Source organism: Peromyscus maniculatus, chromosome 10 (assembly GCF_049852395.1).
Source record: "Peromyscus maniculatus bairdii isolate BWxNUB_F1_BW_parent chromosome 10, HU_Pman_BW_mat_3.1, whole genome shotgun sequence".
NCBI lineage: Eukaryota > Metazoa > Chordata > Mammalia > Rodentia > Cricetidae > Peromyscus > Peromyscus maniculatus.
Window position 1 is genome coordinate 24518647 of NC_134861.1, and position 16244 is coordinate 24534890.

Below are 16244 nucleotides of genomic sequence, written 5' to 3' on the forward strand. Positions count from 1 at the left end.
AGCTGCAGCACTCAGGATATGGGCCCTGACCCTCACCTAGAAAGGACAGCAGAGCTGCCCAGTGGTTGGAGGTGAGTGTGACCCAGCCCCGATGTTATGAGCAAAGGAGGGCTGCCCCCATTACTCATCTGACATGTGGTAGCATGGATGGAGGAGAGATGCCTTCCCCCCTCACCTCCTGCCCATCAATGCCTGAGACATGTGGAGGAGCTGGCTCTGGGGTCATAAGAGCGGGAGAGCTATCCCTATCCCTCACCAGCTGCAGTACTCAGGAGAGTGGCCTCTGTACCTCACCTGGGCAACACAGTAGAGCTGGCCTTAATGTTGCAGGTGTGGGAGAGCCGACCCTGCGGGTGTGAAAGCAGAAGAACTGGTTCCACCCTTGCTCATTGCTGCAAGAAGTGGATTGGCCAGCTGGAGAACTCACCCTGGTGGTGAGGACAGGGGAGAACTGGCTGGCGGACCAACCCTACGGCTGCCCAGACCCAGATCCAGGGTTATGACTTGGCCCACCCCAACATCCACCCCATCTGTGATCTGCTGGAGCACATGAAGGGACCTGACCCACAGACCCAAAGCTGCAGGACCTGCACAACACAGGGCAGCAACAGGAGATCCAGGAGGAGTCCCAGTGAGGGCCCAGCATTGATGGTATAGCAGAAACGAAACCATCAGTTTCTCTTGGCAATGAGCACTTGCACGTAAAGATATGTGGACAAAGGGATTTATGGTGTGACTCACTGTGTCACACTGCAGCTTCCATGATGAGATTTTAAATTTCTTCCCCTTTTAATTTTTTTCCTTTTTTTTTTTCTTTCTTAAATTTCATTTTATTTGGGGGGGGGGTGTGCAGGGGCAGATGTGAAGGGATGGGAAATGAATGAGATCAAGATATATGATATAAAAGACACATGGAATAAATGAAAGAGAAAAGAAAAACATACATGAAAGCATTAAATTATGCACATTGATGGGGTGCTGCATACCGTCCCGACACATGAACACACTGTAGAGTGCTTAATTCCAGTTAACTCTGCCTATCTCCAGAGTTTGTCGTTCCTTCCTGGTGAAAACTTCCAAAATCCTTCCTACTGGTTTTTGACATGTCTAGTATATTATTATCTAGACGGAGAATATTCCTAAAACCGCTTTCCACTCTTCTCGATTCCACATTTGTTAGGCAGCTTTATAATTACGAATTCAGTTCTTGGAGTATTAGTAGATCAGGAAGTAGCTTTGGCAATTAGAAACAAAACATCTCAGGTTATAAGAGGAGAAAGGTGTACAGCCACTGTGTAACTGTCTGGGCCGCCCACACCCCATGGCTCAGTGTGGCGAGTGTTACAGCCTGGCGGGGAGTGTTTGTCCTTTTTGAAGGCTGTCCTAGGGTGACCTCATCAACGCGGCACCACCTTTGAGTTCACCACCACCATTTCCCTAGATTTCTCCCTCCTCTCTGCCAGGACTAACAATATGCAGTCACCCACTACTGGGCGTCGCCTAGACCTGCATTCTTTGCAATTATGCAGGTTTAGGCACCAAACAAAAACTAATTAATTGCAATTAGAGAGTTGAGGGGGTGTCTCCTTTTAGGATAAAAGTGTTTGCTAAGCCAACAAAGGAAGTCAAGACCGACTCCCTGTTTTCATGTAGAAGGTGGGGTGGTTTGAGCAGCGGGGTCATGTGCTGCTGCTGACCCCGTCTCTGCCACACCGACCTCCCTTTTATTTTCTCTTAAGAAAATACATTGAAATGTAGTGCTGTAGTGCTCCTGCAATAACCTTACATTTTCTCTGATTTATTTTTTTAAAATAAATTGTTTCAAAATAAATGTTAATAATTCTACCCTGATTGGTATTAGGCTGGTTGCAAAACATCAGTGTGTCCTGTTGGGAATGTAAATATTGAAAGGAGAATGTTTGTGCTAATTATTAACTAAATTTAGAAGCGTTTTCTAATGGTTTTAAAATTACTATAATCAATTTAGCATTTTCTTGTCAGTTCAAACAAGAGGTACAAAACCCTAATTTAGTAGTGCAGAGAGTGAACGGGACTAACCAGCGGCACTGAAAACTGATAAGCTGTTCCCATTATCTGAGAGCTTTCTGCCTGCACCTGCTTTGTAGGTTTGGACCAGTCTTTCCAAGTGGGTTAAATAAAGTATTACTAGGTACTCAAAGTTTTTGAGAAGCCAAAATCAACTGAGTCATCTGTCGGTTGTTGTTCTGAGATGTTTTCAGTTCTGCAGGGCTTCATCTCTTGCTGAGGGTCTAGTGGCCGACTGTGGATGTCAGGTAGAACTCACTCACTGTTGTCTTCTTTTAATACTTGACCTGCAGTTTTTGCCTCTAGAATAACAGACCTATTTCTGAAAAAGTACTTTTCCTGCCAATGTCGTACAGAATACACACAAATTAGGTCCTAAAGTTTAGAGTAAATTGCTATTCTGATTATACCTTGTGCCGAGGGTTGGAGAACTGTAAAGTCTCTGAAAATATACATCTGTGAATTTTTGTCCTACATGCAAGGAATTGCCTAGGAACAGAGAAATGAATTAGAGATGGCGCAGCTCCCCATGCTTAACATTTCCTATTTTTCAGAGGTTTGTTTTGCAACTTTAATGTTATTAATCTACACAACCTTTTGCTTTCATTCAGAATTTATATCAGAATCAAGCTAATAAATTAAAGATGAGTTAGTTCATTGTTGGATGGTTTAACATAGACCTAGTATGTTAATCCTGATGTGCTTGCTACTAGGGTTTTAAAATTTTTATTATTATTATTATTTTTTCTGCCTCGTAGCTGTGGCTAGGCAGCAGCAATAAATCAGAACAAAGGAATGAAGATATTGGGGCTTTAGGGAAAACATGCATTAGAAAGAAAAAATTGGCTTGGCACTGAGGGCTTTATTGCATTAAGATGAATTTTAGAGATACAGGAGTAAGAAAAAGCTGACAAATAAATTGTATAAATAATCTGAGAAACAGCAGGTCAGCACAGACCCCAAGTAACCCTGTAAGCTACCATCAGCAGGAGCTTCTAATTCCTGTCCAAACAGACCAAACAGGTACATTGGACTTAAATAAATAGCCAGGAGAAATGGGCGCGTGGCTAATGCTAGGAAAGTGGGAGGAACAGATAAAGCTCTTTAAAATAGCCCAAAGGATTGGCATAATAGAAGTCAGTGTGGGAGCCTGCCACAGCATCTTCTATGAATAGGGCTTTATTGCCACTTCAGGCACTGATATTACAAACACATGCTAAGACAACCAAAACCAGGAGCCTCATAGTACAACTCTGGCCTTAGAATGCACATCTCTGATCCAGGCAATTCACGTTGGCAGCTTGAATGCCGGGACCCAGGAAGAGGCGTTCAAATAAAGCTGAGCATATGAACAGAAGACACTTCGTGGAAGGTAGTGTTGATAGGAACAAGCTAGGACAGCTCTAGCAGGATGCAGGGAGTACAGAAGAATAGGAGGACCAAAAGCGTCTTTGTTTAGACTCCTAATGGTACCTGAACTCAGAGAAACCTGTGTTTTGGAAGCCCTGAAGATAGAGACTGCCTTTGTGAGCCTTGAGCTCGCTTTTGTGGTTCACACACACCTTCTGTGTCTCTGGTACTTGAACACGAGTTGGTCACTGTCTAGAGAAGAGACGCTGCCTATTCTTATCATTGATGTTCCCTAAGCCCTTTTCATCTGTTCACTTGACTAGCTGTTTCCTGATCCTGCATCCCGTCTCCTTCAGGCCCTGATCCTCACTGGCCCCTCCATCTCAATGACATTTCCCTTATTTTTTTTCTTCCAGTGCTTGGGAGTGAGCCTAGAGACTCGAGTACGCTCCACAAGTACTCTACCACAGAACTATATCCCCAGCCTTCTTACCTTTGTGAATCCCCTCCTCAGTTACTCCAGCAAGGTGTACTTGACAGGACATCTGTGATAAGACATTAGTAGCTGTCCCTGGGTGGTGGTAACCTTGGTAATGACTACATTATCCCAGATAGCCTGGCTAATTGTCTGTACATTGTCATTAAAAATGATACCTGGCATGGTGGTACACATTATTCCAGCACTTGGTAGGCTGAGGCCTGAGGATTGGGAATTCAAGGCACCGTGGACTATGTCTCAATAAATAGACAAGCAAAAAAGGGTGTGTGAGGGATATTTCTTTGGTATCATGGGTTTTCAATAACTGAGGGCAGACAGAGGTAGACACTTGTTTGATCTCTTAGCTTTATCTCTTTTATTAAAAAATTTAAATGTTTTTCTTTATTTATGATGGTGGTGCATGCATGCCATGGTGTATGTGTAGAAGTCAAAAGACAACTTGCAAGAGTCAGTTCTCTTTTTCTACTATATGACTTCCAGGGATTGAACCCGGATCATCAGGCTTGGCAGCAAGCACCCTTACCCTCTGAACCATCTAGCCAGCCCTTCCTTTACTTCTTAACCAACTAAGAGCAATGCATGGGCTTTGACCTCAAAAGTCATGATGATTGGGGTGATTAAATGCAAAATTAGAATGTTCAATAACAGGAAAAAAATTTAAAAGTCAGTAACAGAAAATTTACATGTCAGCACATGATTTCTTGAAAAATAAATGGATGCTGATTGATGCAACAATTCAAAAGTAGATGAGAAAAACTGCCTCTAGTCAGGGTGGGGGGTCGCGTGCGTGCGTGCGTGCGTGCGTGCGTGCGTGTGTATGTGTGTGTGTGTGCTGTCCAGCTTACTTGCCAGGCAAAGCTGAGGATTTAGACCTGAGCTCTTGTGGGGTCCCTAAGGTTCTGGTTCAGACAAAGGAAAAAGAAAATATTTTATAGCTCGAGTTCTAGTGAACAGCAGCCAAGGACCTGGAGAGGTGACTCTCATCCTTGACACAGAGCTTTCTCTGTAGCCTTTTGTGTTTCTTCCGGTGAAGTGAAGTGTATCCCCACGATCTGGAGCCCCATTCTGGGTGACTCTAAACTCCAGCAAGGTTTCTATTGGCTCATGAAGGGACTACGAGAATCTGTCTGCAAGTCTGCCCAAGAGCCAGAGAATCTGTCCGCGCTCCTCAACCAGGCCGCAGCCAACAGCAGGCTCTTTGCAGCCTTTGCTCAAACGCCAGCCTCGTTTCAATACTGCACCGTCAGTGCTTTAGTTATTTGTCCCCCTGCCGCGCCTCCTCTCCCAAATCTCTCTTGCATAAATGATTTACTATTTGTCCCTAAAGCCGAAGATTTTATGCCTTGTCTCTTTCGATAAGAGGATATTGCAGCTGCTTCCCTTTTGTGCTCTGGATGGTTTTTATTTTGTTAATTCAAAGTTCAGCAGAGTAACTAGTTCAGTGAAGGACAGAAAACCTAAAGGTTCAGCCCTGGGAATGACTAAGACAGTCAATCTTCCTGGGCTGTTATCACCAGGACCCTGTTGATTTGCTCCCTAATGTAAGTTAGCAAAGTGTGTTTCTTAAAATAGGTTTTTACACTTTCTTAGCTCTCCAAACTAAATGCATTTAACGACAGGGCACTTAAGGTACTTAAGATTAAGTTAAGAATGGAAACTTATAAGTCTTAAAGGATGTTTTTTTTTTTTTTTTCATTAAAAAAGTGGGAGCAATTCTTTCTGGATGTACCCTCATGTAGGAATGTAGGGTTCTATATTTAAGACAGGATTATGAGATTTAAATTTCTCTCTAGTTTCTTTTCAGGGGCACTTGGGATAATAATTTATCACACAAAAGGTATGGGTCACTAGAGTAACCTGAAAAATAAGAAATCAAAACAAAAACCATCTACAAACTTACTAACTTAATTCACCTGGACTGTACCAAAGTGCTGTCAAATTCAGACACAGTCACGAATGTCTCCTCCAGAGGGACTGTTGCAGATGCACAGGACAACTGACCCTCAGAGCTTCTCATAATCTTAACTTTGGGACTGGGGACAAAATTGTTTATAGGATCCCATTATCAGTCTCAGAACACTTTACCTCCATTTATCTTATCCTCAAAGATTCTAGAGTGGTGACCCCAGGAAACAACCACAAGAAAGAGGAAGCCAGTTAGTAGCTCCATGTCTGTGTCATATATTACATAATGTGTGAGCATCGGTGTTGGGGTCATGCACTGCATGATATGCAAGCATCGGTGCTGGGGTCTGCTGTGGGATGGTCTGTATGTCAAATGCTCTGATTGGTCAATAAATAAAACACTGATTGGCCAGTGGCCAGGCAGGAAGTATAGGCGGGACTAACAGAGAGGAGAAAGGAGGGAACAGGAAGACAGAGGGAGACACTGCCAGCCGCCATGACAAGAAGCATGTGAAGATGCCAGTAAGCCACAAGCCACGTGGCAAGGTATAGATTTATGGAAATGGATTAATTTAAGCTATAAGAACAGTTAGCAAGAAGCCTGCCACGGCCATACAGTTTGTTAGCAATATAAGTCTCTGTGTTTACTTGGTTGGGTCTGAGCGGCTGTGGGACTGGCGGGTGACAGAGATTTGTCCTGACTGTGGGCAAGGCAGGAAAACTCTGGCTACAGGGGTCATGCAGAATAATTGCAGAATAATTTAAATTCTAACATAAACCTCAAACTCAAAACCAGACAGATAAAGCTAGTTAAAAAAAAAAAATAAGGACACAAGGAATTTGGTCAACACAGTTCAAAAACTAAATATCCTAGATGCACAGAATTTTATAGCTGGTAGAAACAAAACAAAACAAACTTCTTTACAAAAGCCAATTATGTTTTAAACTACAAACACAATCCCAGTGAAATGACTGAAGCTGACTAGCAGAAGTTACATTTTATGACATTAAACCCACCTCTCTCTCTCTCTCTCTCTCTCTCTCTCTCTCTCTCTCTCTCTCTCTCTCTCACACACACACACACACACACACACACACACACACACACACACACCCCTATTTGAAGAATTTTAAACCAGACTTATAAGTGACTGTTTGCTGCTCTAGTTGGTGGTGTGAACCTGGGAGGCCAGGGCCTAAGAATGAGGCAGACTAAAGTCTCACGCACTAGCCAACTTTATTCAGAGCATCAGACAATTTATACTCTGAGGGTTAAGAAGAGTCACCTGAGTAAAGTGTGCACTCACAAGGACAAGCTGCATGTGGCCAAACACGTTTTTTCTTAGAGGCGTATGACTAACAACAGCTGAGGTAAACTCACTCCTATCTGCTACACCTGGGAGGATCACGGAAACACATTCCAAGGACGGTTCTGTGTTTTGAAGAAACTGAGGTCACAAGACTCTTGTTTTCTTGGAGTGCTCTCATAAGTACTCAAGTTCTCTTCATATGAATCCATTCTTGGACTGTGTTCTGACAGTGATGCTTGGATTAAAAAGGAAAAGAATGATGAGATCAAAGAACATTTGGAAATGATATATTATATACTTTTCTCATTGCTGTGGCTGAATACCTGACCCCAAACAAAACAAAGCACATTTGGGGCAAAAGGGGTTTGTTTGGGTTTAATGTTGGGGGGATATAATCCGTCATGGTGGAGAGACAAAATCCAGCCCTCAGATACCACAAAAATCTAATAATAGATACATGAACACCTGGGGGAAATTCTGAGCAAGTCTCTGCTGCACGGCTCACCTGAAAGATGCACCTGTTCTTGACAATTTTGCCCCAGCAGAAACATGTCAACCCGGTCAAAATCAACAGCATGAAAAGAAACAGCAATCGACTCTCATGCTCCAGAGATAGGAAACAGGCTAAGACTGTGTAGATGCAAACACGCTTTTCTTTTCAATAAGACAGGTAAGGAGAGATTGATTTTTAAGAACCACCTGCTGCCGAGGATAGGCCTTGAAATTTATTTCCTCTTTGCACTTCACATCTGCTCGGGACTTAGGACCCTTTTTTCCCTTCGTTTTCTTCCTCTTCAGACTGTAACATCTGTAATTGTTCTGTACTCATCTCACCATTGTATTTTCAGGACAAAGAACTTGCTTTCTGGTTTTCCTGGTCCACAGACAGAGAGAACAGGCACTTTAATATGGATTGCAACCAGAACCTAAGTCAAATCTGCCTTAAATAACATCGATTAAAAAAGGAAAACGAGGGGCTTAGATAAAAGAGGTAAATGAGGGCTGGAGAGAGTTACGAGCACTGACTGCTTTTCCAGAGGACCTGGGTTCAATTCCCAGCACCCACATGGTAGATGACAACTGTCTGTAACTCCAGTTCCAGGGGACCCGACACCCTCATACAGACATACATCCAGGCAAAATACAAATGCACATAAAATAAAAATAAATTTTTTTTTTAAAAACAGGAAAATGAGTACAACAGTAAGGGAAAGGTAATAAAATCTATAACTAAAACTTACTTTTTTCTAGGCATTAGTAGCCTATGCCTGTAATCCCAGTCCTTGGGAGGCAGAGACAGGAAAATGCCACAAGTTCAAGGCCAACCTAGTCCACATAGCGAGTTTCAGGCCAGCTAGGGATACATAGTGAGACCCTGTCTCAAAAAGTTTTCTACTTTGGTTAGAGAAGGTTCCTTATGCAGTGGGTAGAAATTAATTCAGAGACATAACTGGTCAAAGCACTGAGGATAAGCCACTCAGTGCTCAGTTCTAGTGGGAAATCTACACAAACCTTCCATCACTTAAGGTTCAGGGAACTCTGAAGAGGGGCAGGAAGTATAGGAGCCAGGAAGAGCACCGTGAATGCTGGCCTCTGGCATGCCATACTGTGGCCCTCTGATGTTCAATAATTCACAGCAGCTCTGGTTGCTGTACCAGATCAAGCCAGTTAAAATTCCAGCAGAGATGGTGTGGGGACTCATGAGGCTCCACCCCAAGGAGGATCTGTGTCAGCTGATGGCTGCTGAGGGTGTGAGAGCCATCCCCTTTTGGGGATGTGGTTGCAGGGAGGTTGCTTGTATCCTAGTGGGTGGCCACATACCCACCGACGACACTGACTGGACTCAGGGGTTTATTTATAAGAAACAATAAAAATGAAAATGAGAAGAGGACATGACACTGGGAGGGAGATGCGGTTTGGGGCACTGGGGGGGTTAGAGTGAGGTAGTGGTAGAGGGATATGGACAATATGTATTACATAATTGAACTGTCAAAGAATAAGAAACATTATTAAAACCTTTATTAAAACCTTTACATTCAATAAACTTTTGCATACCTATTCAAAACAGTATATGTAAATATATAGTTATTTTATTTATATGTGGGTAGTAGTTACTGTTAAAGATTAGCATATATGCAAATATAAAGTTATCATCTTTACAAAGTTTTCTTTTCTCTTCAGAATAAAAGTGAGAATCTCAATAATCTTTTCCTATAAAAAGATTTGCTATAATCCTGCATTCTACAAACGTTATTCTGGTCACTAATTAACATAAAGTAGTTTACATACAAACTTTAGTTTAATTTAGACTCATGGGAGCTTTAGAAGGCAAAATGAATCTAACGACATTGTTCCATTTTATAGAAGAGAAAATAAATAGAGTAGGGGTAAGAAAGCTTGTCCATAGGAGAATCAACATTAGTGATTGTTCTAGAAGAAAACACAAATTTACTCATCTGATCTCCTGCCTAGTATACTAGCTATTGTTATATATGCTTTTCATGATCTCAATTAAAATTATGAATGCTCTCCATCTTTAGGGAATTGGTGCTGATACACTGAACATCTTTAATTATATGTACATCTCCATTGAATACTAAAGCATTAAAATTTAAATGGTAAAAACTGAAAGCTTTCCCTAAAATAATCAGGAACCAGACATGGGTGCCTATTTTAGTGACTTATGATCAATATAATACTGGAAGTCCTAGCCAAAGCAATCAGGCAAGAAAAGAAATAAGGGGCATTCAAAGAGGAAAGGAAAAAACAAAATTGTTCTGTTTTTCTAAAGAAAAGTAGGTTGACCATATGATAAAGAGTACTTCTGGGTACATTGTACCCAAAAGTAGTTATTGCAGGATCTGAGAAAGATGTGCACACACCTGTGTTTATCACAATTATCTGAGAGAGATGTGTGCACACCTGTGTTTATCACAATTATCTGAGAGAGATGTGTATTACCCACAACCGCCAAGAAGTGAAAGCAACTTAAATGTCCATCAATTGACTAATGGATAAACTATGGTATTTTTTGTGAGGTGAGGAGGAAAAGTTGAGGATGGCACCCATGAACACCGACTGTGCGTGGTGCTGCCCATGTACACTGACTGTGGGTGGTGCTGCCCATGGACCGACTGCGGGACTTTCTTGGAAATAACCTGGTCATGAGGTGACAGCAAAAAATAAGTGACGAAGGAAAGGGGTCAATGCGACTAAACAGAACTGGAAAGTCCAGAGTGCATTCTGGAGTACTCAGCCCCAGGCACGGAGTCTATATTCTCAAAGCGGAGTGAGAGCCACAGAGAGTTGGATCTCAGCTCCAGACAAGGAGAAAGATTCAGAAAACTTCCACTCTACTCTCCGTACCAGATAATTTACAGAGCAGAGACAGAGACAGAGAGACAGATGCAGAGAGAAAGACAGAGAGACACACAGAGAGAAACACAGAAAGAAACAGAGACAAAGAAGAGAGACAGACAGACAGACCGTGCCAGTAGAGTCCAAGGGGGTGGGGGTGGGGACCACAACAGCATTGTCCTAAGGAATCTTGGAGTCTGCATATTGTACAGCTAGCAGGACATCCTCTCTTTTTGGCATTTGATTGGAGCCCTGGTGAGAAGACCGCTTTGAGGTCCTGCTGAGTCAGGAGACAGAAGGTTCCAGAAGCAGGGCTCCCTCCCCTGCACAACCCACCCTGGTGACCCAGGCAACTGTCAGAAAACTATTCTGGCTTGCAAAATGCACTGTCTAGACAGGGCAGACTGATTCGGGGCTGCTCAGTATTCCACACAGCGGTCTGCCATACTCTAAGGGGAGACTCCCTAACTTCCCAAGAGGGCTGATTAGCGCCAACCTCTTAAAACACTAGAGCACACACCAGCGGAAGCTTGTCAGCAGCGTTTTCTAGGACCTGGAGGCTGAAATGGCCTCAGGTTATAATACCCACTGCCTGGCTCCTGAGCCACATCCTCTGACTGGGGAGGAAATCACACAACGTTCAGAAGACACTGAGCCCAAGACAGGCACGTGGCATAGAGACGGCCTCAGCATCTGTATCAGCAAGCGATCATAAAGACCCTCCTTTCGCACCTCAGCGTGGGGGGACCACCAAATACAGTCTGAACCTGCACATGTGCAGTCTGTAAGTCATCACAAAAGGACTGAGTATGTGATCTATGCAAGTCTTATCAAATATAATAAAATTGAAATACTTGTGAGTTTTATCTGATAAAAACAACGAATTCAAAGCAAATAATGCACGGCAAGATACGGAGCAGGTAAAGACACTGTTCCCATCACTTGGAAAGCAGAGGCAGGAAGATCTCTTTGAGTTCCAGGACAGCCAGAGCTACATAGTGAGACTATTTCAAAAAAAAAAAAAAATCAGAGAGGCTGGAGGATGTCTTGGCAGGTAAGAGCTTGTATTCACTCCTCTTGCAAAGGACCAGTGTTCAGTTCCCAGCACCCACATCAGGTAGCCTACAATCACCTAGAACTCCAACTTTAGGGGACTCTGTTACTTCTGACCTGCCCAGGCATCTTCACTTACATGCACATACTCACACAGACAAACCTTTATGCAATTAAAAAAAAAAGTATTTTTGAAAATTAGAGAAATCACAAACAAATACCTTAATGATGTACCTCAAGGTCTTAAGAAAAACCAGAATAAGACAAATCTCAAATCAGTAGACAGAAAGAAATAATAAAGGTCAAAGCAGAAAATAATATAACAAGAAACGGAAAGAATCATACAGAACCAATGAAACAGAACGGGTTCTTTGAAAAGACAAAAAGATCAACACAGACCCAAACTAACCAAAAGAGAGAATCTTTGGGCTGGAGAGATGGCTCAGTGGTTAAGAGCACTGGCTGTCCTTCCAAAGGTCCTGAGTTCAATTCCCAGCACCCACATGGTGGCTCACAACCACCTGTAATGAGATCTAGTGCCCTCTTCTGGCCTGCAGGCAAAACATGCAGACAGAACATTATATACTAAATAAATAAATAAATCTTTAAAAAAAAAGAGAGAATCTTCATGCAATAAAATCAGGAGATGAAAGGGGAGACATTACAATAAGCACCAATGGAATACCGAAAATCAATAGAAAATACCTTTTGAAACCTGTGTTCTAATAAATTGGAAAATGTAAATGGTTACATTTCTAGACATGCATGATCCACCGACATTAACTATGATATGAGCACTGAAGCAAATCTATAAAGAGCAATGAGATGGAAGAAGTAACAAAGTGTCCCACGAAAGGGAGGGATGCATTCATTGCTGATTTCTACTTCTCAAATTACCCCACACGGAAGGAAGGTTACCAAACCACTCTACAAAACCAATATAACCCTGACACAACCAAGTGAGGACACAAACACGAAAGTGTATGTCGGGCTCTCTGATGGAGCATGGAAGCAAAAATTCTCAATAAAATACTTGCAGACATCTTATGTTGTGCCCAAATCCGTTCCATATGGATCAAGGATCCCAGTGGTAGACCCCAATGCTGAAACTTCTAGAAGAAAGAGTAGGGGTATACTTCAAGACAGAGGCTCGGGTGAGGACTTTTCTGAATAGCACCCCAGTTGGCCAGGAAATGGGACCAACAATCCGGGCTTTGTGAACTTGAAGGGCATCTGTATTGCAAAGGAAGCATGTTTGACTGAAGAGGCAGCCTCAGAATGGGGGAAAAAACCCAACCTTGGTTGTTATAAATCTTACAGAGGATTAGCATCTAGGATAGAAAAGGAACCCAGAAAGCTAAATACCAAGAGAACAATGTAGTTAAAAATGGACTGTGGAGCTGAACTCAGGAGAAACATGAAGAGAGTTCACCATCATTAGCTGTCAGAGAGATGCAGGTTAAACAGACTGAGATTTATCTTACCCCAGTCAGAATGACTAAGGTGAAGGGACAAGAGACAACAGATGCGGCTGAGAGTGGGGAACGTGAGACCCTCAGGTGCCGTTGGTGGGAGCGCATCCCATCCCGGTGCAGCCACTGCGGAAATCGGTGCCGCGGATCCTTAAAAATAACAACCGACCCACCCCCTTTCTGCACTGCCCAGGATGGGTCCTTATCCTGTTGTAACTTAAAAGGCATCTGACACAATGTCCGGGACCCTTGATTGCTGTGGGACAGTCTGTATGTCAAATTGCTCTGATTGGTCAATAAATAAAATACTGGTTGGCCAGTGGCCAGGCAGGAAGTAGGTGGGACAAGGAGAGAGGAGAATTCTGGGAAGTGGAAGGCTGACGCGGAGAGACACTGCAGCCGCCGCCATGACCAGCAGCATGTGAAGACGCCGGTAAGCCACCAGCCACGTGGCAAGGTATAGATTTATGGAAATGGATTAATTTAAGATAAAAGAACAGTTAGCAAGAAGCCTGCCACGGCCATACAGTTTGTAAGCAATATAAGTCTCTGTGTTTACTTGGTTGGGTCTGAGCGGCTGTGGGACTGGCGGGTGACAAAGATTTGTCCTGACTGTGGGCAAGGCAGGAAAACTCAAGCTACAAATGGCGCCCAACGTGTTGGCAAGAGTTTCCACCTAAAACCTGAGAAAAGATTCTAAAACGGAGCTAAAAACAGCTTCCTAATTGTCTCTCTCAAATGAGCGGCAGCCTGCCGGTTTGAGCTACTGGCGGGTTCCTGGCGTGTGTGCTTGACCTGCAGTATGGCGGGAATGAGGCCTCTGCAAGTGGCACATTAAGCTGCCTGGTGTATTTAGCCTTTGCTAGTACAAAACAAAAAGAGGTTTCTGGGCTACACGCTGCTTGGATAAAAGCATAGACCCACGATGGCTCCCAGAGCTGGCGGAAAACGTACCACCGCCATGTTGGGAAGCTGAAGTGGGTGGAGCCAGCAGCCACAGTGCTGTTTCAGGCTTAGAAGGCTGCAGTTTAAAGCAATAGGCTCAAGGAAATATAAAACATAAGCCACATAAAGATGGCTACCACACAGAGAATCTGGATTATGTTCTCTTTGATATTCGTAACTAAAGAAAAATATTTGATTACAAAAGCTGTTGAGTTATGCCAAAATGTATATTTTAAAGGTACCTTGACTTCAAAATTTGGCTATAAGGATATGTTGCTTTGGAAAAGAGGCTCTGCTTTTGTTTCTACAGAAAGCCAGAGGCTATGGATTTGTTCCAGATTAAGATACATCAGGTTTCACCAGCCAAGACCCCCTGAAAGGTCTCCGAAGACACCATGGCCCAGATGATCCAACATCCAGAATCGTTTCAAGGCAACTGGCTCAGACGATACAGTCTCACGGACTACTCCATGATCCAAAAATTTTCCTTGTGTCCCCATAAGATACATCGCCCCCCTCCAGCAGGAAGTAGTAAGAGAAGCTACGCCCAAATTCCCAAATATAGCAAGCTGACTTTGGAGATGTGTAAAAGTTAAAACCTTCCTTTTAAAAAAAAAGAAAGGGGAAGTGCTGTGGGACGGTCTGTATGTCAAATTGCTCTGATTGGTCAATAAATAAAATACTGGTTGGCCAGTGGCCAGGCAGGAAGTAGGTGGGACAAGGAGAGAGGAGAATTCTGGGAAGTGGAAGGCTGACGCGGAGAGACACTGCAGCCGCCGCCATGACCAGCAGCATGTGAAGACGCCGGTAAGCCACCAGCCACGTGGCAAGGTATAGATTTATGGAAATGGATTAATTTAAGATAAAAGAACAGTTAGCAAGAAGCCTGCCACGGCCATACAGTTTGTAAGCAATATAAGTCTCTGTGTTTACTTGGTTGGGTCTGAGCGGCTGTGGGACTGGCGGGTGACAAAGATTTGTCCTGACTGTGGGCAAGGCAGGAAAACTCAAGCTACACTTGATGTCCTGCAGATGGAGGTGGAGGATGCCCTCAAATCCCTTGCCACAGGAATCCGCTTAAGTGGTACCAACCTTGACTCTCAGAGGCAGTACATTTATGAAAGGAAAAGTGATAGTGTCTACATCATTAATCTGAAGAGGACCTGGGAGAAGCTGCTCCTGGCAGCTCGGGCTGCCGTTGCCATTGAGGACCCTGCTGATGTCAACGTCATCTCCTCCAGGAACACCCAGCAGCGAGCCGTGCTGAAGTTTTCTGCTGCCACTGGAGCCGCTCCAATTGCTGCTGCTTCTCCCCTGGGACCCTCACTAACCAGATCCAAGCAGCCTTCAGGGATCCATGTCTTCTAGTTGTGACTAATCCCAGGACTGACGCCCCATCCCCTCACAGAGGCGTCTTGATCAACCACTGCTCTGTGTATAACAGACTCATCTCTGCACTGTGTGGACGTTGCCATCCCATGCAACAAAACAAGGGAGCCCGCTCATGGGTCTGATGTGGTGGATGTTGTCCCGGGAAGAACTCCTGTGTGTGGCACCATCTCCCATGAGCACCCAAGGGAGGTTATGCCTGTTCCCTACTTCTACAGAGACCCAGAGGAGATTGAGAAGGAGGAGCAGGCTTCTGCTGCTGAGAAAGCTGTGACTAAGGAAACACTTCAGAGTGAATGGACCGCACCAGCTCCTGAGTTCACTGCTGCTCAGTCAGAGGTGGCAGACTGGTTTGAGGGTATGCAGGTGCCCTCTGTTCCCTTCCCTACAGAAGAATGAAGCACCCAGCCAGCCAATGAGGACTGGTCAGCAGCTCCCACACTGCAGGCCACTTGAGTGGGTTGGAGCCACTACTGAGAGGTCCTGAGCTAGTCTACAGACACCTGAGCAAAGGAAAAAGGGGTGGAAGGAAAACAAAGTTCCTAAAAGCCAGTGTGTGTGTGTGGAAACCCAAAAACCTAGAAATATATATACCATGTGACCCAGCTATGATTCTCCTGGGCTTATAACCAAAAGGACTCTTTCCTGCTATGGAGGCATATGCTCATCCATGGTCATTGCTGCTCTATTCACCATAGCTAGGGCATGGAGACAGCCTACATTTCCATAAACAGATAAGTGGATAATGAACATATACTCATACACATGCACTTATTCAGCTGAAAAAAATGAAATTTGCATGTAGGTGGATGGAATTGTAAAGAACATTGAGTGAGGTAAACTGTACCCATAGAGACACATGTCACATGTTTTCCCTCACATGTAGCACTGCATCTTCAGGTTTTCGTGTTTAACTTG

At 43.7% G+C, this 16244-nt stretch overlaps 1 pseudogene; it reads left to right on the forward strand.

The window, feature by feature from the left end:
* Positions 1-13014: 13014 nt before the first annotated feature.
* Positions 13015-15813, forward strand: LOC102904202 (small ribosomal subunit protein uS2 pseudogene; annotated as a pseudogene).
* Positions 15814-16244: the final 431 nt, after the last annotated feature.